General features: G+C 32.2%; 1 pseudogene; it reads right to left on the reverse strand.

Moving 5' to 3' along the window:
• Positions 1–19,229: 19,229 nt before the first annotated feature.
• Positions 19,230–19,639, reverse strand: LOC142320077 (uncharacterized; annotated as a pseudogene).
• Positions 19,640–27,522: the final 7,883 nt, after the last annotated feature.

Consider the following 27,522-nt stretch of genomic DNA (forward strand, 5'->3'; position numbering starts at 1 on the left):
GTAAGCATAACCTTTGGCACCCATTTACTATACGATAAAAAAATTTAGATACGTTTGTTAAGTATATAAAAATCATATATATATATATATATATATATATATATATATATATTACCTTACCTCAAATACGATGCGTATAGTTACAAATAAAACCAAATATTGTGGTACTGGTTTTACGTACTATCAAATATATCGATTTATTTTTTTTACTTATTCTTTATTCATACTTCAAAAAATAAACCTTTCTGAGAAAAATACCGTTCATATTTAATGGAATATTTGAATACTTTATTTGACGTCAGATATTTTCGTAAAAATATGAAATTTTTTATGAATCCTTGAAATAGACGTTAGAAAAAATATTTTAACTTAAATATAAACTCTAACTTTAAAAAAAAAATATTAAAATTTTTATATTCAAAAAATATTTTTTTCGTGTAAAAGCTAAGCAATAATATCTACCGATCTCTCAAATTTTTGGGATATTTTTATAATAGAAAATACCTTTACGCAATAAAAAATACTTTGAAAAAAAACTATATTGCTAACTGCGCGCTCTTTAATTATCTTATATTAAAAAAACAATGTTAAACAGCAATTTTTTTTAGCCAGTCCTGTTTTTTAATTTTTTATTTTTATTGCTTATGTTTTGATCTACACATTTTTTTAAATATCACTTTACAAATCCTATATATATATATATTAGTGTGTGTGTGTGTGTGTGTGTGTGTGTGTGTGGTGTGTGTGTGTGTGTGTGTGTGTGTGTGTGTGTGTGTGTGTGTGTGTGTGTGTGTGTGTGTTTATGTGTATGTGTTTAACGAAAAAACGGAAACAATTTCACAATATTGTGAAAAGAGAAAAAACAAAGGAAAAGTTCGTTAGAAAACAGGGGACTTGTAACGCTTCGCTTTCCCGTCAGTAGTATGTTGTAAACGTTTTCATCTAATTTCTTTTCCGTGCATAATATGAAGCAATTTCAACGTAGATTAAAAGATAAATTTGAATGTTTTCTGCTAAAAAATTGAATAAAATAGATCCCAGAAATGTATCTAATAACGTTTTAGAAAATTATTATAAAATACATTAAAATGGAAGGCAAAACACTCTTTTACGTTTGACGTTAAATTGATATTTAGAAATAAAATTTGTGTAAAATATATTTCTGAGAAAATCCGTGTACGCATAAACAACCCCGAGTAAAGAAGAGTTTCAAAAATTTGACTTTTATTTATTTAAAGAAAAAGCGGCAAAAAAAATAGCGTATGAAATTTTTTTTTATTGTAATTTTCTTGGTATTAAAGATTTTTTTTTTTTTATCTTCAGTCATTTGACTGGCTTTGATGAGTCGTTTCATTTCAGTATACCCCCTACATCCTACAACCCTAACAATTTGTTTTACATATTCCAAACGTGGCCTGCCTACACAATTTTTCCCTTCTACCTGTCCTTCCAATATTAAAGCGACTATTCCAGGATGCCTTAGTATGTGGCCTATAAGTCTGTCTCTTCTTTTAACTATATTTTTCCAAACGCTTCTTTCTTCATCTATTTGTCGCAATACCTCTTCATTCGTCACTTTATCCACCCGTCTGATTTTTAACATTCTCCTATAGCACCGCATTTCAAAAGCTTCTAATCTTTTCTTCTCAGATACTCCGATCGTCGAAGCTTCAATTTCATATAAAGCGACCTCCAAACTTATATTTTCAAAAATTTTTTCCTGACATTTAAATTAATTTTTTATGTAAACAAATTATATTTCTGACTGAAGGCTCGTTCGCTTGTGCTATTCGGCATTTTATATCGCTCCTGCTTCGTCCAGCTTTAGTAATTCTACTTCCCAAATAACAAAATTCTTCTACCTCCATAATCTTTTCTCCTCCTATTTTCACATTCATTGGTCCATCTTTGTTATTTCTACTACATTTCATTACTTTTGTTTTGTTCTTGTTTATTTTCACGCAATAGTTCTTGCGTAGGACTTCATCTATGCCGTTCATTGTTTCTTCTAAATCCTTTTTACTCTCGGCTAGAATTACTATATCATCAGCAAATCGTAGCATCTTTATCTTTTCACCTTGCACTGTTACTCCGAATAAATTGTTCTTTAACATCATTAACTGCTAGTTCCATGTAAAGATTAAAAAGTAACGGGGATAGGGAACATCCTTGTCGGACTCCCTTTCTTATTACGGCTTCTTTCTTATGTTCTTCGATTATTACTGTTGCTTTTTGGTTCCTGTACATGTTAACAATTGTTCTTCTATCTCTGTATTTGAACCCTAATTTTTTTTAAATGCTGAACATTTTATTCCAGTCTACGTTATCGAATGCCTTTTCTAGGTCTATAAACGCCAAGTATGTCGGTTTGTTTTTCTTTAATCTTCCTTCTACTATTAATCTGAGGCCTAAAATTGCTTCCCTTGTCCCTATACTTTTCCTGAAACCAAATCGGTCTTCTTCTACCACTTCTTCCACTCTCCTCTCAATTCTTCTGTACAGAATTCTAGTTAAGATTTTTGATGCATGACTAGTTAAAGATGTATTACAATATCGTAAAAGAATAGTCGCTTGAAAAATTAAGTTTTTTTTCAGTTTATGAACTTTTAATAAAAAATTATTTTGTTTCTTAATATTTTGCAATATTGATGACAGAGTTTTTCTGCCATGTTTCTATCTCTCTTGTCTAAATAAATAAAAATCAAATTTCCTAAATTCTTTTTTATATTCGGTTGATGTTACTTACGTAGACTTTCTCAGAATTTAATTCTTTACATATTGTTTTAATGGCAATTTAAAAAAATACGTCAAACTAAAAAATAACCTATCTTTGACGGTATTTTTTTTTATAGTAATATTCTAAAACATTATTATAGATATAGTTGTAGGAACTAATTTATTCAATTAAAAGGACAAAAATCATATGAAAAACCATTGATTTATCCATTAATTAAGATCCGTTGACTCCATTTTACCCAGATTCTAGTATGGTTTGCTCGAAAACGAAGAGTTTTCGGATTCAAGTTATATGAATTTTTTGTTAACTTTTTACTTTTAGAACATGTCCTTTCCATTCCTTTGTGAGTTACGCTCCGTATATGATCCATTAAAAGGCCAAGATTTTTGTAAAAAAAATTCATCTTGTAAAGTTTAACCGAACCAATTTAATATTTTTGTGTTCGAAACCTTTTCTCGAGTGTAATTTTTTTCGGTAAACCGGAAAAACTGCCTAATTCCTTAATCTTTGAAATTATAAATTTCTGACTTCCTATTAATCGATTTTCCGGCTCAAAAACACTAAGGAAGTATTGTGTCAAAACATAAAATCATTACAAATGTCTTTTAAAAATCGTCTTGCATTGCTAGTTGACATTTAATTTTTAAAGGTCAGGCTTCTATAAATTAAATGTCCTTCGTAAATTTTTACTTTTAATTTTTCCTACACCAATCAAACCTTACACCGCTTACATTTCTGTGAATCTACACTTAATTTAAAGGTTAAATTTTATAGTTATTTTAATTTCTGTTGTAATTACGTTATTTCCTCTACACATTTTACGAATGAAATTTAAAAAATCATCTTTCCCGAATAATTGTTTTGTAAATAAAAATACAGTTGCTAAATACTACGAGTGACCGATTTGAAATTAAATTTTTAATTTTATTATAACATCGCGCGATAAAAAAATGAAAATGAAAATGTATAATTAAAAATAATTAGTATTACCAAGAATTAAACAATACCAAAAGTAGATGGATTCGAAAAGCGACCCGTGTTCCTTCCTTGTGTAAAAATATATATGACATATATAGGTGTGGGGAAAAGTATTTCAAGTATTTCTGTTTATACCGATGAAAGTACACATCCTTGTGCCGAATCCTTCATGCACTAATATAGGATAGATGAAGGGATGAAGAGTGCCGATCTCATTTTTCTTTAAAAAGCGTAGGACCCGCGGCTAATCTTAATCCGTAAATAATTTTATCGATTTAACAAAGATAATAAATCTGCGCCCATAAATACTCATAAAGTAAATTTAAAAATAAAATCAAACATTTTCACACTTTATTTAAAAATTAAATACTCCAGAAGAGCGATTCCCAAACTATGCGGGGCGCCGCGAAATGTTGTAAAAGTTTCATAATTAATTGAACCAAGACATTTACGATTATTAATTTAATGTTAATAAAGTAAAAACAAAACACCGAAGATACACGAGTTTTATATATTTTTATCTGTTACTTACAAGTAGTTATACCTTTACTGAGGATAGGGCGCCATGGAAAACTTTAATTGGAAAAGGGCACCGCAACTCGGAATAGTTTGGGAATCACTGCCCCAGAATTTTATCTAAAAATTAAACACCATATTTTTAGGTAGATTTCATAAGAAAGCTACATTGTAATGGGTACCGTGAATCGTCTTCCGGATAATTTTGACATAGCTTCGCGTTTCACATTCTAGAGACCCCAAAAGGGGTCAGCTCAAAGGTTTATATATATATATTTCACTTTCTTGTGGACACGATAACTGCCGTAATTTTGCGCCAATATTTTCAAATTGATACATAAAATATAACGACCAAAAATCTCGGTAGAATTCATTTGTTGAATAAATTGTACTTACGATAGATTAAACAAAACTAATTTTTCTTTTTCTAAAAAAAAAACATAATGTTTGTAAAATGTTTAATTCCCTATTAATCTATAAGCATAACCTTCGTCACCCTTTCTCAGTATAAAACTGAGATACGTTTTGTAAGAATATAAAAATTACATATATTTTACCGTAGCTAAAACACGATGTGTATTTTTTTTTTCTTCAGTCATTTAACTGGTTTGATGCAGCTCTCCAAGATTCCCTATCTTGTACTAGTAGTTTCATTTCAGTATACCCTCTACATCCTACATCCCTAAAAATTTGTTTTACATATTCCAAACGTGGCCTGCCTACACAATTTTTCCCTTCTACCTGTCCTTCCAATATTAATGCGACTATTCCAGGATGCCTTAGTATGTGGCCTATAAGTCTGTCTCTTCTTTTAACTATATTTTTCCAAATGCTTCTTTCTTCATCTATTTGCCGCAGTACCTCTCCATTTGTCACTTTATCCACCCATCTGATTTTTAGCATTCTCCTATAGCACCGCATTTCAAAAGCTTCTAACCTTTTCTTCTCAGATACTCCGGTTGTCCAAGTTTCACTTCCATATAAAGCGACACTCCAAACATACACTTTCAAAAATCTTTTCCTGACATTTAAATTAATTTTTGATGTAAAAATATTTCTTACTGAAGGCTCGTTTCGGTTGTGCTATTCGGCATTTTATATCGCTCCTGCTTCGTCCATCTTTAGTAATTCTACTTCCCAAATAACAAAATTCTTCTACCTCCATAATCTTTTCTCCTCCTATTTTCACATTCAGCGGTCCATCGTTCTTATTTCTACTACATTTCATTACTCTTGTTTTGTTCTTGTTTATTTTCATGCGATAGTTCTTGCGTAGGACTTCATCTATGCCGTTCATTGTTTCTTCTAAATCCTTTTTACTCTCGGCTAGAATTACTATATCATCAGCAAATCGTAGCATCTTTATCTTTTCACCTTGTAATGTTACTCCGAATCTAAATTGTTCTTTAATATCATTAACTGCTAGTTCCATGTAAAGATTAAAAAGTAACGGGGATAGGGAACATCCTTGTCGGACTCCCTTTCTTATTACGGCTTCTTTCTTATGTTCTTCAATTGTTACTGTTGCTGTTTGGTTCCTGTACATGTTAGCAATTGTTCTTCTATCTCTGTATTTGAACCCTAATTTTTTTAAAAAGCTGAATATTTTATTCCAGTCTACGTTATCGAATGCCTTTTCTAGGTCTATAAACGCCAAGTATGTTGGTTTGTTTTTCTTTAATCTTCCTTCTACTATTAATCTGAGGCCTAAAATTGCTTCCCTTGTCCCTATACTTTTCCTGAAACCAAATTGGTCTTCTCTTAACACTTCCTCCACTCTCCTCTCAATTCTTCTGTATAGAATTCTAGTTAAGATTTTTGATGCATGACTAGTTAAAGTAATTGTTCTGTATTCTTCACATTTATCTGCCCCTGCTTTCTTCGGTATCATTACTATAACACTTTTTTTGAAGTCTGACGGAAATTCCCGTTTTTCAAAAATATTACACACCAGTTTGTATAATCTATCAATCGCTCCCTCCCCTGCACTGCGCAGTAATTCTACAGGTATTCCGTCTATTGCAGGAGCCTTTCTGCCATTTAAATCTTTTAATGCTCTCTTAAATTCAGATCTCAGTATTGTTTCTCCCATTTCATCCTCCTCAACTTCCTCTTCTTCCTCTATAACACCTTTTTCTAATTCATTTCCTCCGTATAACTCTTCAATATATTCCACCCATCTATCGACTTTACCTTTCGTATTATATATTCGTGTACCATCTTTGTTTAACACATTATTAGATTTTAATTTATGTACCCCAAAATTTTCCTTAACTTTCCTGTATGCTCCGTCTATTTTACCAACGATGCGTATGTGTATAATAAAATGAAATGTTTTTATACGGCTTTTATATACTATCAAATATATCGATTTATTTTTTGTTGACCTGTTTCTTCTTTATTCATACTTCAAAAAATAAACCGTTCGAAGAAAGGTATGGAATATTTGAATACTTTATTATTTGATGCGAGATATTTTCAGTAAAAATATGAAATTTTTTATGAATGTTTGAAACACGTAGAAAAAAGTATTTTAATTTTTAAATATAACTTCTACCTTAAAAAATTTCTATTGAAATTTTTATATCTAACAAATATTTTTGTCGTGTAAAAGCTACTCGATGATGTTAAACGAAAATAACTTTACGCATTAAAAAAAAACTTCAAAAAGATGTATACTTTATATAAATAATATATACAATACTACCTTCCAGGTCACCACAGCTTCCCCCGCGCTATTTGGTTACTTGCGTTTCCCGTAGCGGTCAATGTTTTTTTGTCAAGAAAGCGGAGGCAGGTCACTGCCTCCTAAACATGTGATTGTACAATCACATGTACAATAACGGTGGCTGGGTTGCTTGAGCCACAGCGCAATATCCTTCGCATCCTTTTAGATAATAGATTGAAAAAAATACGAAAATTGTTTTTTAAATAATATTAATCTGAAGAATATTTGCAAGCTCAAATCTACTGAATATCTCGTTTTGCATAGTCGGGATTTAGAAAATTTACAATCGTTGTTCAAAAATCTTTTACCTTTCTTCATCTGCTTTCAAGGTCGAATTTCAAAAATTAGAAATTTACATAAAGATTACACTTACAAAAAATCAACTTGTTTTCTTCATTTGTTACCGAAGAATTAAAAAAAAATCAGGGTTTCAAAAAAACGTTATAACAAGAACATATATACAATCCAACGGGTTCGTCTAATGGTGAACGCGTCTTCCCAAATCAGCTGATTTGGAAGTCGAGAGTTCCAGCGTTCAAGTCCTAGTAAAGCCAGTTATTTTTACACGGATTTGAATATTAGATCGTGGATACCGATGTTTTGGTGGTTGGGTTTCAATTAACCGCACATCTCAGGAATGGTCGGACTGAGATTGTACAAGACTACACTTCATTTACACTCATACATACCATCCTCATTCATCCTTTGAAGTATTATCTGAACGGTAGTTACCGGAGGATAAATAGGAAAAAAAAAGGCCACATAGTAAGGAATCCTGGAATAGTCACTTTAATATTGGAGGGACAGGTAGGAGGAAAAAATTGTGCGGGCTGGCAATATTTGGAATATGTAAAACAAATTGTTAGGGATGTAAGATGTGGGGGGCATACCGAAATGAAACTACTGGCATTGGATAGGGAATCTTGGAGAGCTGCATCAAACCACTCAAATGACTGAAAACAAAAAAAACCTTCCATTTACGTAGCCAACTACTGATAAGATCTAACTCTTGATTGTGGTTTCCCCGATGCCAGTGTTGTATCATATAATGTGTTATTTTAAATGTTTTTAACATTTAAAATACTTGGAGGTCCTTTAGTTCTTTTTTATTGTTACAGATAGTCCCCACAATGCTATTTTGAGCTCCCAGAGTTAATGGAGTAGATGTTAAATAGTTGTCCATCTTTATATTTCTACTAGAATTTAGAATAAGTTCGGCTAAACGCTTCACCACAGCACGTGAACTTTATATTCCATTTTATATTCCTACTCAAGTTGTTTTTCGCAATAAATTTCAAGATTTATGGTGTAAAGCATTATTACATCGGTCAAAGTGTAGATTTTTAATCCCTACATTGCATGTTTGTTCGCAATGTAGTGTTGGAACTTATACCTGCCTCTTAAAGCTTACAGCATTTCATTGATCGTTACATATTCTTCTACAATTTTTATACCAGGTCGTAAATTCTTCAAAAATCTGACAAATAGAAGTTAAATTGTCAGTTTTCTTTGTCTCATCATGATCTTCAATATCATCAAAAGACAATGCTTGCAATAGAAGAAGAAATCTCTCTCTCTCTCTCTCTCTCTCTCTCTCTCTAGACATAGTAGCTCTAAAACACTCAGCAGCAGTACGCCATTGGTTGCTCATATCTCTTTCACATTGAGATGCTGCACTTTCTTTACATCTACATGTACATTAGTACAATTAGCGCTAAAATTTCTGCTGTATCCGTATCTCGTCATCCTGGCGGTAATTAGGTCGCAGTTTATCTAAATATTTATCGTTGTACTTCACTATGTTTTTTATAAGTGAGTCTAAGAAAAAATTTTCCAACAATCTATTCAAAGTTTGGCACTTTTTGCCATTTTTTCATTATTGGCAGGCAAGCTATGATATTTTTCCTACCAGCTCGAACAATTGTACGTGAGGTTAAAGATTTCAACACGTCTTGTCTTTTCCAAGGATGAAATCCAAAGGCGAGAGGCCATCACTTTCAGTATCATATAATCTACCCACCGAATTGGTCTAGTGGTGAACACGTCTTCCCAAATCGGTTGATTTGGAAGTCAAGAATTCTAAGGATCTAATACTAGTAACTAGTTACTTTTATACAGGTTTTAATACTAGATCGTGGATACTGGAGTTCTTTGGTAGTTGGGTTTCAATTAAACACAGTTCTCCGGAGTGGTCGACCTGAGACTGTACAAGACTACACTTCATTCACATTCGTACATATCATCCTCATACATCCTCTAAGTAGTATAGCTAGAAAAGGGTTTTATGTAGAGGGCTGATGTGAGTAAATTCACTTACCCTTAAATCTGTATTTTTATCTAATTTAGTTTGGGAACTTTACAGATATAATGTTTATACCCTACTCTAGCTGCCTTAAAAGACTTCTGTTGATATTCTCCTCTTTAACACTTTTGAACCCTGGGCTTCTCGGCAGGCACATGGTGGTCCATGGTAACTGAGCAATTTAGATCGATTTAAAAAATTCCTACCTATCATAATTCTAAAATCTCCTTACAAGATTTTATCACTAAAAGAAAAGACATTCAAATTTGTTTCATGTAAAAAAAGGCAAATGTGAGTTACCGGAATTTATATGTCATGTTGAGATTTTCCTTTCAAATGCAGAAAAAAAATAGCTGCGATGCAAGCAATTAATATTTTTGTAATTATTAAATGTATTTTAATTTATTTATATTGCATATAATGTATTTTTAGAAACACAGAAACATACTCTTTCAATATAAAATAAATTCATTTAGATATCACTTTGAAGTAAAAAGTTATGTCGTTTGAAAGAAAAACTTTTTTATAGAACAATATATATATATATATACAGTATATTGATATATAATAATATAACAAGTATACATCTGACCACCACGAGACATGTAGTAACGAACTGTAATTTTCCGCTAGCGATTGGTACATTCTGGTGGTAAGCTAAGGGGTATGCACACATACAAATGCCATTTAGTAGTATAGGATTATTTTTAATTGTTAATTCCCTTCATTTTAGTTTATTTATAGATTGTTATTTTTAAATGTGTTAGCCTTGCATTTTAGCGGTTAAAGCAATTGCTAGAAGATGGGCATAAAAGTGCCAATCTGTATTTGTGAAAATGATAATTTTTTTCATTTGCTTTTTGTACAATTTTCTGGCAGTGTTTATAATTATAACATTTCTTTCTTACAGAATTAGATTTTATTATTAATTTCAACAGAATTTGATTAAAATTACCTCATCTTGTTATTCACTTGTTTTCCTAAATATGTTACTTTCATATATAATTTCAGTGTTGTAACAATATTTCCTCTAATTACATTTTGTAAATTAAAACATTTGATTAGAGGGGTAACTTTTTTAATTTATTCATTAAAGTTTAGCGATCTGTTGTTTATAAGTTATTCTCCTTTACAGTTCTGTGCCACTACTCGGTGATCTGTTGTATAGAATATCTGGCTCTCTGGTAAGATGAGTACTGCAACTGCCAATGAAGATGATAACTTTGGTACTGAGCAGTCGCACAAGGTATTTCTTACACAATTTATATTTTGTATTAAGACTACAGGAAAATTGAAAATAAATTAGTGTGAATATTGAATAAGTAATCTTGGATGACAGACAGGGTAAGTTAAGTCTACTTCCGATCATCCTAATCTCCAACCTGTTGGAAATAGTCCTTTCATGGACTAATATGAAGCATGTTTTAAACAACAATAGCAGGAGCATAATTTAGACAGCTTTATAACTTAAGGTTTCATTATATATGTTTCAAAAAGAATGCAGCTCCTTTGTTTGACGACGTGAATTTATTATAAAAATATTAATGCTAATAAAATACTTATACAGCAATATTCAAATTACCTTTAATAACCTTACAATAAATATTGTAAATGATTTCCTGTAATGCCAATGCAGGTTTGTACAAGTTTCATAACATTAGCAGCCACTTTTTGTAATGTTTGAAATCTAACTATCAAAGTTAGCCTTCAATTTGTCAAGTGTATGAGAGTTGTTTTTAAAAATACACTTAAAAATACACAAAACCTCCCAAAGAAAAAAGTCTGCTGGTGTAAGATCTGGGAATCATTGAGGCCACAATCCTTTTGATATCAAACGACGGCCGAAAAATTCCCGTAACATACCCAGAATTTCATTAAATGCATTATCCTGCTGGAACCAACATTCTTGTTCGTGTAAATCTAACATTGTGATAGACTGTTTTATTAAGTTGTGATAAACCACACCGTTTACAGAATTATAAAAAATAAAGGTCCTGTTACACGACCCTGGAGATTGCACACCAAACACCAATTTTATGTGCATGTAGTGGTCGTTTGTGAAACGCCAAAGGATTTTCAGCCCTCCATATTAGTCAGTTTGGCTGTTAATGTAACCGTCCAAGTGAAACCATATCTTGTCGCTGACAAACACAATCCAAAATTTCAATATTGTTGTTATCAATAGGCAAACAAAACCAACAATACTGTGAACGTTTTCTGCAGTCTACTTCTTTCAGTTCTTGAACAACACCAGTGCGATAAGCATACAATTATAATTTGTTAGTAGTCCTGAAAGCTGTGGTTAGTGAAAACTCAGCCTGTGAAGATAACTTTCTGAGCGATTTTTCCAGGTGAGAGAGTCAAATATTCTTTTGCACCCTCCAGAACTTAAATTGTGAACAGTGATGTTCAACCTGTGCTTTCCGATTATGCATACTCCTAGTCTCGTGAAATCTATTAATCAAACGCAATATTGTCAATTTATTAGGAACTGAAGAACTGAAAAATTTTTATCCGAACCTCGTCTCAACAATACACATTCGTCCTTGGAAAACAACATAGTTAACACAATAGAATGAATTTATACTAGTATAGCACTTGTATATAAGAAGAACATTTCAACTGTTACAAACTGCTAACCTTGAGTACAGTGTTGCCAATTGATATGTAGAGAGAGAATAATTTACTTATGCGTGAATTCTACCTTCTTATATGCCTCCTATTGAGTTTTCCATAAAATTCTTTGGACTCTACAACCAATGTCATCGGCAATGCTTCCCTAAGTACATAAAATAAGCAAGTTCCGAGCCCTGAGGGTCTTTACCGGAGGTCGTCTTTAGACCCTCTAACTGATTACATCTCACAGTCATCAGCCAGGCCTCAGTCAGGATGTCACCGATGTAAATACCTCGGTAGACATTTGCATCAGCAAATTACATATCAAATTTTGCCTTCACGTAAGTCTCAAACGGACATCTTCATATCCAACCTAATATGATTCCCTCAAACTGACTGAAAACGTGGAAGCGCGAACCCCGCGTCTAGCCCAGATTTGACAACACCGTTCGTGACTGTGAATGCCTCAGAAAACGAACGAGTTTAAACTTAAATCAGTGCTACACTTATACCGATTAAAATTATGTTTTACGCAACATAGAAATTCAGACCTGCACCCAAACAAGTCGACCAACTTAGGTCACCTAACGAGGGGAACGCAACCTCATTCCGGTCCGCGCAGAAGCCGGGGACAAACCCCGCACCTCCATCCGGTCCCATCTGGTGTCTTACTTGGCATTACCAAGTCACGATCAGGACCGCCACCGGTTACCCCTGGTCGCACGGGTTAAAATATCTCGGCGGCGACCCCCAAATCGAATCACAAGCAATACCAATATAGCCGTGGCACGATGCCAGTACGCCTACCTCCAACCAATCCAATGCTTAAGCCGGAACCCTAGCTATCTGGGATCCTACTATGGTCGAATACCTCGACTCCTTTCTCTGCAGACCTACACACCGCAAGGGCACGGAAGAAACCAACCACTATATACCACTCCTCGCGGATCATCCAGTTAATAAGGAGATCCAGAAAGGAATGTATTCGCTCAAGTTCTCCAACAGCTCGTGAACGTTCGGCCTCGTATCGGGGACAGACGTAGAGGACGTGGTCCACTGTACCATCAGTCCGGCAATCCGGGCATTGAATCAAATCTACCAAACGAAACCTAGCCAAACCCGCCGAAAGACACCATGCCCGGGGAAAAACTTTGTGATATACCGATTGGGGGAGACCTATCGAATCGCACCTAAATTAGACACTGTTCGGCCTCGTATCGGGGACAGACGTAGAGGACTTGGTCCACTGTACCATCAGTCCGGCAATCCGGGCATTGAATCAAATCTACCAAACGAAACCTAGCCAAACCCGCCGAAAGACACCATGCCCGGGGAAAAACTGTGTGATATACCGATTGGGGGAGACCTATCGAATCGCACCTAAATTAGACACTGTGGGAAATACACCAGGTGTAGCGACCTGCGGGGGATTCGTCCCACCTGACCTGCCAAGACGCAAGGCCCCGGTCTTCAATATCCTGCTTTCCTTCTGTCATCATTAAGTTATTTACCTTGGAAATATAGCGTTTCTTACGCTCATTAGCCAAGATAGGGTTTACTCCGGCTATAACAAAGACTGCCTCCCGCGAGACTGTTCTATAAACCGCCTATACCAGCCAGCAAGAGGAGTCACTGGGATTTTGTCGGGCAAGCTCACATATGTTACAACTGCCCGCAACGAGGTACGCGCAGCCGGAGGCCTCATTGTCTTCTTGCTATTTTTCGTACCTCTCGTCGCTGCTTAATAGTTTATGCAAGTACAAGCAATTACAAAAACGCTGATTACGGTCCCCGCTCTGAAAACATCGTATGCAAAACTAATGGCCTTAGTCGTGCTAAGGTGATTAGGCAAAGTAGTAATAGGGCTAGACAAAATAAGGCTTGCCGCCCTACCTGGGCGAATCATTGCTTGTTACAGTGTAAGGGTATTTACACCAGCAGTCGTTGCCATTTCTTCGCCACCTGCAAAGAAGTTTTTGTATAACAAAACTTGATCGATTTACAAGGCCCTCTCTGAGGCAGATGCATGTCTAAATCAAACACCAGATACCAAGAAGGAACACGGTGAAAACAGACAAATCATGAACGCTCCACGCTTTTCATACAGATGCTGTTAAAGCCTTAGTCGGCAAGAATTCAAAATCATGGGAAGCTGACAATGGTTTAAATAGACTGCAAAGCAGACTCAAGTCACGGCAACAACTTTGATTATACGCATCAGAAGGACCAAAGTGTAGGATAAGGTTGCGTCATTTTAATTCTCATTGCAAAATAATTTTTTCATAAAAAAAAATTCAGGTTATGTTAACCCTTGCCATATTCCTGCTATTAATATTTATTACCACTTTTTTCAAAAATTTAAGTTATATTGTTTACCACTTGTCTTTGCATTTATTGCACACTGAATGGAAACTGAACTGTAAATCGCTGGTCCTTGGCAGTATATATACCTTTGGGCCTAACGCATGACCTCTAGTATCAACATACAACCTACGCTTTTGTTAATTCAAATGTAATGATTTCTATTGTCTGCACCTTCCATGCTTTTCAATAAATTCTTTCTAGAAAGAATAAATTTTTTATTTCTTCTGGTTTTTTTGTTTTTTATTTTTACTTTTACTTCTTCTGGCAAGTTACCCATTACAATACTACCGCAAGACCTATGGAATAGAGTTGCTGTCTAAATTTGGTAAGAGATGAAGGGGGAACGAGGTATATGTAGTTATTTTTTCTCAAATATCTTTAAAAAATATCAGTTTTAGCAGAAATTGTCATTTGAACTTTTTGACTTAACAATATTCCCTGGTATTTGTGTTTTCTATTTCTATTACATTAAAAAAATTATGAAGTTTTTTAAAAATTTTTAAATTTTTTTTAACCCCTCCTGGAAAAAAGGTGTCATCCTTGTTTCTACTGATTAATTTGAAAATATAAATTAAAAAAAATAATTGAAATAAAATTTTCAGAGAAATTATTTCCCCTTACAGTTTTATACTTTCTTTACTGTACCTTCAAGATTGACTGTTACAGGCAAATTATGATATATACATTAAATTAAATTATACATTTAATTAATTATACATTAAATTATTATTTACATTAAATTTAATTCTGAATTGAAATTTAAATTTATATCAATAATTTGCTTACAGTGAATTTAGAAAACTAATCTAATAATGTTTCTTACAGTTGTTGGATAAGGTATCAAGTTTGGTGAATATTTAAAAATTTTAATTTCACAAGATAAAAAAGATATCTTCCCATAACTTCCTCCATTTTTTCCTGAATACACAAGATGTCATTATTAGCACCTGTATATAAAATTACAATAGTGAATAAATTAAATATTAAAATTTACCTTAAAAATTAAATAGATCTAAAACGCCTATGAGGTATGCTAAATGCAATATAAAACCAAAATAAAGTCAATATTAATATGCACATAAACTTCATAAGGGTGACACATTTAATACGGATAGTAAAGTATGTGAATTATATATTCACAGCCTTTAAAAGTACAAGACATTGGATAACATCGATGTATTTCCCCTAAAATATTACAGATATTAGCTCTGGAATGTTATTTCCATTACAAATTTAAATTTCCAACCCAATACCGCATAACAAATACAATAAACAAGTGCGGTGTACCACTAGATGCCGATCGCAGCGAACACAAACAGGGGGATTGGTCCAGGTCATGAGATGTCCATGAACAAATAATAACCTCATCTCGACAGCAACTCCTGGTTGTGAAGATTCCCACGATGAAATAGAATTCTTCACTAGACGAAGTTTATTGCTGATGGTAGCATTCCATTCGCTTTGCCATTTATCACAAACCACCCTCTTCAAAAAACAGACAAGATCATCAGAAACAATCCAATTAGTGAAAAGAGACTGTAAACAAGCTTCTTTTGCCACACTATCGGTTTGCTCATTGCCTGAAATTCCTATCTGGCTGGGGATCCAGCAGACGCTCACACTTGTAATACATAGAGTCATTTCAGAAATAATGGACTGTATTTTACAAACAACAGGGTGTTTATAGTAATTTCTCTAATCCCAGTAAGGTACTTATGAAATCTAAACAAACAATTATGTTTTAGTATGCTGGACTAATTATAGTTAAAGCCTTATTAATAGCTTACAGCTCTGTAAAGAAAACACTGGTAATGGTGGGAAGGCAAAACATCTGCTTTATTGCTGACCACAAAAGCACAACCAACAGAGTTTGTGTTTAGAACCATTGGTGTAAACTACATCAGGATTTAAGCTACTTACAATATTATAAAATTCTTTTTGTAAGATAACCAGATTTCTGTACTTTTTACAGTATCGACAAAGATTAAAGCAGTAATTTACTAGAGAAGACCACCAAGGTGAGTAAAAAACATTAAGTAATAGTAAGAACTGGAGGTAATTGTATGTTAAAAGATAAGAAAAGATGCTGAGCTCTAATGACTAGCAGAGCAGTAGATCTCAGCTATTCCTGATATTGATTATAATTTGGGTTAGAGAGCACTGCATCAAAGGTTGGATGAGTTGATTGCACTTTAATGCAAGCCATGTAGGAGGGTATTATTTGCTTCCATTTGCTTCAAAGAAATGGCTCACCACTGTCCACCAGCATACTTACCACGGAGCTTAGCAAAGAACACATGTAGCAAGACGGATGAATGAATGATGAACTGCATCAAGCATTTTTAGTGTGGTGGCCCGCGCTGATGAATAAGCCATGCAGCCATTGTCTAATCGGGAATGGACTACAGTTTGGTAGCAAGTGCAACATGCATATTTAATCAGCTTCCCAACAAATATTAGATAGAACCCTCACTATGTCTAACAATTTTAGATATTTTACCTGCAGCTTCTTCAAATGTGTTACCACATAATCGTTGATCTAACCACATTCCTAGAAATCTAACCCTGTGCATGCCTCAACTGGTTCACCATGTAAATACAGTTGAGGGTCAACATATCCTCTCAACCGGGTACAGCATATATACTTCATTTTTTACGGAAAAAATGTGAATCCAGTAGATTACACCACGGTTCTAGGTGGGTTATTGTGTTTTGAAGCAGCCTCTCACCAATAGCTAATGTTTTACATACTACATATATAGAAAACCAATCTACAAAAGAACCATAGATGATTTTTCGCACGCAGTTTGTTATATTATTTATGGCTACAGCAAACAAAGTTACACTTAGAACACTTAGTATGGTACGGTACTAACAAGTACAGTACTGCATATGTGGCTGGCCACATGAAATATATTATTTTAATTTTTTTACATATTTTTATAATATGCTTTATTTTTAATGTGTTTGAGTTTAATGTGCAATTTAAAAAGTTTTATTAACTGATGATGAGGGAAAGTTTTGAAAGCGCTATTAAATTAAAAAACAATAAGCATAAGGTGAGAGACATTACTGAATTCTGTACTTTTGGTGGAAAATTTGTGTTATATTTTTGTCTTTGACATATGAGGTCTGTAAATAAAGTAATAAGACTGGTTCAGAAAAACTTTTTATTTACAATTCATTTGTACATGGACTCTTATCACCATCAAAATAGTTCCCTTGGGAAGCCACGCAATGCTTCAAACGGTTTTCCAACTCTTCATAGCAGTATTGGAACTTGCTGGGATATCCCCCAGATTGTTGATTAATTTTTTTTTTGTTTTTTACCATTTCAAAATGGTGTCCTTTGAGGTGTTTTTTAAAGTCAGAAACAGGAAAAAGTCGCATGGATTCAAGTCAGGTGAATAAGGTGGTTGAGGAACTACAGGAATGTTTTTCTTTGCCAGAAACTCATTAATTGAGAGTGTAGTGTGATAAGGTGCATTGTCATAATGCAGCATCTAGTTGTCTTTGCTGGTCTCACACGGGCAACTCTTTTCCACAGCTTTCAAGAATTTCTTGGTAAACATATTGATTTACAATCTGCCCTGTAGGCAAAAACTCCTTGTGGACAATGCCATTACTATTGAAGAAACAGATTAGCATGGTTTTGATTTGTTCATTTTTGCTTTTTTGGAATGTGGTGAGTTTGAAGTGTGCCACTCCTTGCTCTGGCGTTTTGTTTCTGTGTCATACTCAAACATCCAAGGTTCATCATCACCAATAAAATTTTTTAGAAAATCTTGATCAGTTTCAATTCGCCCTAGAAGATTGCGGCATACATCCACCCTGTTGTTTTTCTGTTCGACAGTGAAGTTTTTTGGAACCAATTTTGCACAAACTTTTTTCATGTCCAATTTGTTTGTTAAAATTTGATGGACTGTGGTATGGTTCTAATTCAATCGCTCTGCAATCATTCTGACAATTATTCACCGGTCATATGGAGTCAAGTCTCTGATTTGCTCAACATTGTTGTCACTTTTTGATGTTAACGGTCTTCCAGAGCGTGGATCGTCCACAATGACTCCCAGCCATCTGAAAATGCCTACACCCACCTAAAAACTTGGGCTTGTGACAGAGCATCATCTCCATATGCCCTTTTCAATTTTGAAAAAGTTTCAGTAGCATTCTCACAGAGTTTAACACAAAACTTGAATGCACAATGTTGCTCATAAGTAGTATCACTCATTTTTGTAACGCACAACAAAAACTTGTTTCAAGAAAAGTTTGTTTACATCTCACATGGCAATAATAGACTAAAAATACTATACCTAATAAAAATCAGCTGTTCATATAACCATATGTTTACTAGTAACTTTACAGTGTTGCCACTTTGGCTGCCAAAAAAATACTAGTTTCATTAATTTATTTACAGACCTTGTAATCAGTAGAGAGGAATATGGACAAATATAAAACAAAAAACAGATTGATTTTGCTAAGTTAATATATATATATAAAATAATGAGTAAATGTTAACAGTTCCAAAATTGTTTTTTGATTATTATTTAAAGATGTTTGAAAAATAATTGTAAAATATCAATGAAATAAAACCTTGAATCTGACATTATATATTTAATATTTCTCTGAATGAATTTCTAATGGGATCAATTTAAATACTGCAGCATTGTGTTGAATCCGAGAACAGTGTTATTTAAAAAAAAAAATTATAATTTTAAGTAATAAAGGAAAAATAGATATAAAAAAATACATTGCGTTTTACCACCAAACAGTAGTTTAATTTTGAAATTATCAACTTTCCCATGTATTTTATAAATAAATACAATTATTTATGCAATATAATAGCCACAGTTAAAAATTTAAAAAAAAGGAGAAATTAATAATTATTATAGAATTCATAAAATACCATATTTTTTAAATATATCATAAAATTAAATAACTATTTACTTAAAAAAATGGTGTATGTCATGAAATAATCATATTAGTTATCACTTATGATAATAATTAGAGTGATATGATGACCTATTATAATGTTGATAATGATCATCACGACGGCGATAATCATAACGTGAATGATAGTTATCACAACCATATCTATTACTTCTCCAGCCATCATGATAACCACTTCGATCACCTCTAAATTCTTTATCCCTTTCTCTTTCTCTATCCCGATATCTTCCACGGTCACCATGACCATCACCACGATCACGATAAGGATTCGAATTCCATGGATCTTCAATCGGTGGTAATGATCTAACTCTATCACGGACCTCTACATATTCAGCATCAGATTCTGTAAACCTGTTGGCAAAATCTTCTTCACACTTTTTTTAAATTCTCTTTGTTCTTCTGTAAGATTTGAACAACTACTATTACCTTCTGAATATGATTCAGACATATTAATTATTTATGTATTAAAAACAAAATCTAAAGTTCTTGTTGCTTACGTAGATGAAAAGAGTATGTTGGAGTTGCCAGTAATGAATCTGAATCTGGAAAAAAATTGATGAATTGTAAGTAATTAATATTTAATATTAGTTTTCAGAATATGCTGAGGATTATTAAATTAATTAAAACATTTTTAATGACTTAAGTGTAGATTTTAACTTAAAAAGATTAATTAGAAAAAATTCTATGAGAATATTTTTACATAAAGTTCAAAATTAACTATTTATTACAGGTTAAATTATTCTGATGTTTTTAAAAGAAGAAGACAGTATTTGCTTAAAAAATAATAGATTAGCACACAAGAGAATTAAACTAGGCAAATTGAGAACCATTATTTTTTTAAGTTACCTTGGCTATAGTTATTAGCCACTAGTAAACAGCCAATATTTAATAAAAGTAATTCTATACTACATCATACACTCCAATTTCCATTATGGAACTTCCTGACACATTCAAGATAGTAAATTGTGTTATAGAGAGTGGATAGGAAACCCAAACATAACTAGAACACTTTATATGGTTAATTAGGTTTCATACAACTTTCCATTATGATTCCAACTAATCACAGTCTAGCCTCCTTCAAAGAACTCTCCTTTTGACCATATTGCTGTAGCTGTATACCACGTTGCTGTAGCTCAAGGTAATAATTGTGTTTGATTTTTTTGATATCAATAACATATGTTTCCTTTTCAATTACCATTTCATATAAGGAAAGTCCACGTAATATGAGATCAAGTGAATAGAAAACATGAGGGAAATTAATGATGTTTATTAGAAACTGCTGCAACACATGTTAAATTGTTTTCTTCATAAACTACCTAAAACTAAAATGTTATAACTTGTTTTCTCAAATTATGATAAAACATTCAAACAATATTTTTTTAATCTTCTGTCAGTGAACAAGAAGCACAATTTCAAATTTTCTGTTAACATTTTCTGATATAAATTATAAAATAAACCATTCACCACAGAAATCAATGGTCTGAAAATAATCTTCATTAATGTAAAGTTTTTTTAATATTATGATTTTTTTTCTTTTAGCTGGGTAAGGTTGACCTGATCCTAGTTATTTTTCAAGTAACATTTCATGTCATTTGAAATAAGAGTACATTTTTATATTTACATTTTAAATCTTTTTCAAGCATTAAAAAATCAGCACCTAATTTCTGTAACAGAAAAAAATTTAACACACGAGTTAAGTTATCATAAAAACAGACAAAACTAACTTGCAAGCATTTGGAAAAAATAATCTAATGCGATACTATACTGCTTAAGATCTGTGACTTAACATACAACAATTTTGGCTTTGTGTCACATTCAAGTTTTGGTTATTTTCATATTTCTCCTCCTAGATTGCACTGTTTCTTGACAAAAAGAGAGAGGCAATTAATTTGTTGCATATATTCCAATCTTCTTATTGTTGTAATACATGTAAAGCATCTCTGGAAGATGTAACATTATTTAAATAAAACTATTAACAGAAGATAAACTTAAACTTACATTTTTCGCTTATTATGTTATCCAATATTAAAGAATAAAATCCTTTAACTGATGAAAATTTTCTTTCACTGGCTGCAGTCGCCAAAGGTTCAAATAACCTAAAATATAAAATATAATTAGTATAACTCAAATCTTTTAACACGTTCAGTGTGATAAGAAAAATAAGCAAATTTCCTAGCCTGAAACAAATATTCATAAAAAAACGTTTATACCTCATTAATGGATCAGCTATCAAGATGCTCTACCTTTTTTCACAGTTTACTTCTACTTCACAATTTTTGCAGTAGTTTTTTTAGGTTTATTTAAAAGCAAAATTTTTATTAAGTAAATAATAAATTCAACAAAATGAAAAAAAATTGATTAATAATTATAAATTATTACTTGCCTTCCACCTATACCGTACAGAGTCTGATCACTTTTCATTTGGTAACCATTTTTTTAGGCTATCATCTAATCAGCATGATAGGAATAATATTTTTTTTACAAAGAAGAAACAAAGATAAACTTTAAATAATCACAAGAAATTATGAGAATAAAATGAGCACTTTGAAAAAAATAAGCTAAAAATTGCCAGGGTGAGATATTAGTAGATTACTTTAACAACAGCAAAGAAAAAATCTTTCCGAGTGACGACACAACATAAACTAATCCATGCCAGTTGCCTGAGCTTGAAAATAGGAGCAACATAAAGTATCATACACACTTGAAGTATCAACACTTCATCAGTCCGTTGACAGAATTCAGTATGATGCAGTTAGCATTCAACATGTTACACTATAATACATTCAACACTGACACTATAATTTTTTTTTTTTGGAGGGGTGAAAAGCATTTTTGCATTATCATCACCTGGGTCAAGAAAATAAAAAAAGGTTAAAACTAAGATGAAAACTAATATAATAAAAAAATGTAACTGTTAAAATATAAACACGAATAAAAAAATAAAATCAAAATTTATGGTTGCTTAAAATTAAAGTTCATTAAATATATTGATTATTCTTAGAATTAACAATAACTGGTCTATTACAATCTTATTATTTTCTAAGATGAGACGCATGTCTCTCGGAAATTTGGATTTGCAATGTAAGGCCCCACAACAGATGCAGTCCACAGTCAAGTGGCAGTCACATCATACACAAAGTGGTGCATTTACTGCTGACATCAGGTGTTTGTAAATAACTGGTATGTCCTAATCATAATTGACACAGGACCAGTTCTCGGCGAAATTTTCTACATGAAGAGTCCCATGGTAACACCGTATCTTTGATGTGTTACCACTGCAGCAGTCCACTCACCTTGCCACTTTCTTTGAAGAGTATGTTTAACGGAATTAATAAAATCTTAAAAAGTAGTAACTCGAGTGGTGAAAGATGATTGGCTACATGCATCTTTAGCAGCAAAATTCACATGTTCATTACCTAGGATTCCCACATAGCTAGGAATCCAGCAGAAATTTTCTTGTGTGTTGTGATGATTCAACTTGGTAATTGCATTATGAATTTCGAATTGCATTGACAGTAAAAAAATTAAATCACCCTAGAAATAGTTAATACATTACAACAAGCAGCGTTCTACTGCAACAATGTTCTGTAAATGATTAACTATACCTAAAAAGAACCCAAAAATCAAAACTTGAATATCTAGAAAAACATTCTTATAAACTCTTGATTTCATGAGGCTGGAAAACCCTTATATATAATAAAGAACAATAGTAAGTACCAATAGATTTAAAAAAAATGTAAAAATAAAAAGTGCATCTCCTTCCATTTTGAGTGCACAACAAATTGTTATTAATAAAATACTGTAAGAGCTATAAATAATTTTGCTTGGTTAAAAAATGTAAACTAGTGCATCAAAGCTGACCTTATGTTGCATAATTCTCTTTTCACATCAGAATGCATGTTCGTTTAAACCTATTTTATAAACATTTTCTACAAAATACTTGCTAGTAATGTAACAAGTTTAGTTCAATTGATGGAATCAGAATATGATTGTAATAGTGATGAAAAATAGAGTACAAATTTGTTGTTAAAAAGAATTACACAATTTAAATTTTTTCTGGAAAAATTAATCAATTCCTGATCTGTTAATGAGATGCCAAATGGTAGGAACTTAGTGAAACCTGTTAATGCTACATTAAACAAGGAGAAATCAAAAGGGTGATTCAGTCAAAAAATAAAAACAAATATTCAAACAATGTTGACAATTTATCTGAACTTAATGGAATAATGATAGCAGTTTCAAGCAGAAAAAAACACAAGACGTGATAGATTGAGATCTCGAAAATCTATTATTTTAGTAATTAACTGATTTTTTTCCTAACAATTACAAAGATTACTATGACTAGAAAACGTGAGAAAAAAAGGTATGTTATTGTACAAAAAGACATAGTTTTTCAGAAAAGCCGCAAAAGAATACACAAAACAAATCCTCATGAATATTATTCTCCAAATATAAATAACAAGAAATTGTAAAGAAACCTCACGAACATAAAAGGCATCATTAATTGAGGAAGAATCTGTTTTGTAATTAACAGAACAAATTAACAGATGAAGAAGAAGAAGGAAAAAATAAGGGAAAGATTTTTCAGCCAGAATGAATCATGGAATTAAACATTAAAAACTCAAGATTATACTTTGCAATCTGATGAGTTTGTATTATGTCGACTTTAAATGTAATCAAACAAGAGTGATGCTCTATTAACATGAAAAGAAATATATTTTAAGTTTAATATATATTTTTTTCAGCAAATTTATTATTTAATCCATATCATAAAGTTATAAATTGTGTTTTCTACTCTTAGATTAAAAAAAATTACTCCTTGAAACTAAAAATAGTGCACAAATTTTTGAACAAAATAATAAGAAGAAAAAGATAGAGGATACATTATAGTGTGTTCCCAGACTTTGTGAGAGCTGGAATGGAATCAGGATATTAATGTATAAACAGTATGTCTAAAAAGTTCCTGAACTAAATTAAATAAAAATATAGATTTAAAGAAAAACGAATTTACTCACTCACATTAGCCCTCTACACAGAACTCTTCTCTAGTTATACAATCATTGCAGCACCGGTTTTGGGAAAATAGTCTGCTGGAGCCAAGTCGGATGAATAGGGTGGGTGGGATAAATAGCGTTTTGATTTGTGGCATAATAACATGTTAAAACTGTTGCCATGTGTACTGGGGCCCTGTCGTGCAAGTGAGTTCAACTGCTCGGATCCCACTACTCAAGCCAGATTTAACGAATGCAACGTATCAAGCATTTCATTACATCCAAATAGAATCTAGAATTCATGGTTTGACCAGTTGGGACAAATTCATGATGAATCAGGCCCTTTGAGTCGAAGAGTGCAATCAACATCGTTTTCACTCTTGAATTTTTCTGCCTGACTTTCACTGTACATTTCACCGTACCTGACCTTAATCATACATGAAACACCAGCTTTCTTCCCCAGTTACAATTGTTTGCAAAAAATCCGAGTTGCTAATGACAGTTTCAATTGAGTCTTGAGTGCAAGAAAGACGCACCTGTTTTTGTTGTTCAGTCAAGAAGTGTGGAACGAAACAAGAGCACACCTTTTCACGGTTCATTTTTTCTGCTAGAATTGTAAGTACTATGTCTTTACTGATGTTTAGCACTTCTGCTATGGCTCACAGGGTCTTACCCTTTGGGCCATAGCAGATGAGTTATTACAAGCAAGATAAGGTATAGCTTGTCCAAGTCGAATTGGCAGATCTAATGTACAGCATAGCTGTATCTTGCTGCCTAATGAGCACTGATTTATATTACTACTCGATTAAAGAAGTTATGTATACAGGACGACTATTGTTTATTTCAATCAATGAACAAATTCACATCTTATATTTATTAATTACTTCGTTAATCCGGAGTTTATATATTATTAAATTAATAATTTATTTCTTTATTAGACACTGAAATAGATATGTTATGCAATATTATGCAGAGTTTAAGGCCATTCATCACGCATATGAAAAAATTGGCAAAAACATTAAATTTTTAATTTAAAGCTATCACTTTCACATAATTTTACATATCACAAACAAAACTTGTTGTCAAATACATTCTGGGATACTGCCCTAAAATTATTTTTTACCTTTTAGTGTGTTTAATTTAAGAGTGGTGTTTTAAAAATTTATTTTATAATTTTTTCTACTTTTTAGTGCATTTAATATAAGAGTGGTTTTTTAAAAAGTTTTTTATATATTTTTTATTTTCTACTTTTTAGTCTTCATAAGTTTATACTTATGAAGCCTATTTAGCATATATATGAAGCATATTTAGTGAAAGATCAGATTGGTACGTTTTACAGTGGGTAAGTGCAATCAAACCATAGGGCTAAACGATTTAATTTCCAGATAACCAATATCTTGTTGATGAAGTGTGTATCTGATGTGTTTACACAGTGAGCGTTTGACCTGCTGATACATACGCCGTTTGAATTGTGAAAATTGGACGAGTGGTTGCAGAGGTATTACAGTTACACCCCATCTCCAATTTGCAAACGATGCCCCAGAGGCACTTGAAAATATTATCATCCAACGGGTACAACTGGAAGCGAATGGGGTATCGCTGACAGGGTTAAAAAAAATTTTCAGAGTGCTAGCACTGACCGTTTTGAGATATTTGCGATTTTCGTCTGAAAATTCAGGTCCTGTTAAAAAGTACTAAATTTTCCCAAAACTTCTATCACGAATTTCAGATCAAAACTTACTGAAACAGGTTAGATTATCTTTCACTAAGAATATATGCATGTAAAGGAGGTTGCGTAAGTTCAAGGGGCATTTATTTCACTTAGCAACTTAGGGCATCTTAGTGACTTGAAAATGTTGCTAAAATGTGTTGTCATCAGAAGCAAACCTAAATGTAAAATTTCAGAGCGAATGGATAAGCATCAGTGCTTCAAAATTCAACTGAAAGGATCCGTATCATGAATCTCACATACATAGTTCAAGAGCAAGTTAAGAAAAGAGTGGTAATAATAATAATAAAAATGTCTGCGAATGTAAAAGTGCAGTTACCTAAAAAGATAAGGTTTTTAAATCATTCCATGAATGATTCCTGCACAAAAAGCAAGTTCATTCTGTTCAAGGTTTGTTTTTGACCTATATCTTAAGTTTAAAAACAGTAAAACCTGGATTGAACTACCTGGTGCAGTTTTCTTCAAACTACAATTTAAGGAGATTCAACCTTAATTTAAGGTAGGGTTGTTTATCTTGTAGAATTTAAACCATTAAGCTTATTACATAGCCATCAGAAAGGAAACTGAGTCCCTGAGTCAATCCATAGGCTCTATCAGAAACCATTAGCTGCATTACCTCTTTAGGTGCTGGCATCCATAGAATAAAGGGTTATGTCTATACTCGCAGAACCAATAATGAAAAAGAACGTATTAAGAAAGGAAAGAAAAGATCGGTGAAAAAATTTACCATTTTGTCTAGGACCAAATTGCACAATAAATTAATTTCTCTTCAAGTTTTCATTGGAATTGATCTCTAACATATCTTAATTTTGGTTAATGTTACTTATGAAGATAGAATAAATTTATAATTTATTTTTATATTATTTACTCAGTACATTATACATTACTGGTTATTTGAGTAACTGAGAGCTAATTATTAATTACTATTAAAAAGGGAAAAATATAAATATTTTGAACTGAAGAAATTTTCTAAAAAAAAAATACCGAATAAACAAGTATGTTGAAAGTCTACTCGGTTATTTTCTATCACATTTTCTTTGATGTACCAGAATATTATTATTTAATTATCATGAGTGTTTTTTGAACTTCAGTAAATGTTAAAGTGGTCAGAAAACAACTTTTATATTCAATTTCTTTCTTCTAGAAATGGCTGTGCTAACTCATATACTATTAGCTACTTATATACTATAGCTAGTTTGTACTTCTATGTATTAATTTGTCTATAAAACATCATTAGTATTCTTGCTAAGCGATTTGTCTTGTTGGGATCAATGGTTAAACTGGTGAATCATTTTCCATTTAATGTTTCAATAAACAGCTTTCTGTGAATTAATAATGTTGCAATAACAATTTGACCTATTACACAATAATTAAACTTCATTTAATATATATATATATATATATATATATATATATATCTTTTTAAATTCAAAGATATATATATACATATATCTTTTTAAATTCAAAGAATACTGTAAATTTTTTTAAAATGATTTGTTGGTTTTACCAATATAAATATAAATATTATTACATTCACTGTATATAATTTTATACATTTCTATTTTATCCTCTCTATCATTTTTATTATGGTTACTTTTCAAATGTTTTATT

Source organism: Lycorma delicatula, chromosome 2 (assembly GCF_047948215.1).
Source record: "Lycorma delicatula isolate Av1 chromosome 2, ASM4794821v1, whole genome shotgun sequence".
In the NCBI taxonomy this organism is placed as follows: Eukaryota; Metazoa; Arthropoda; class Insecta; order Hemiptera; family Fulgoridae; genus Lycorma; species Lycorma delicatula.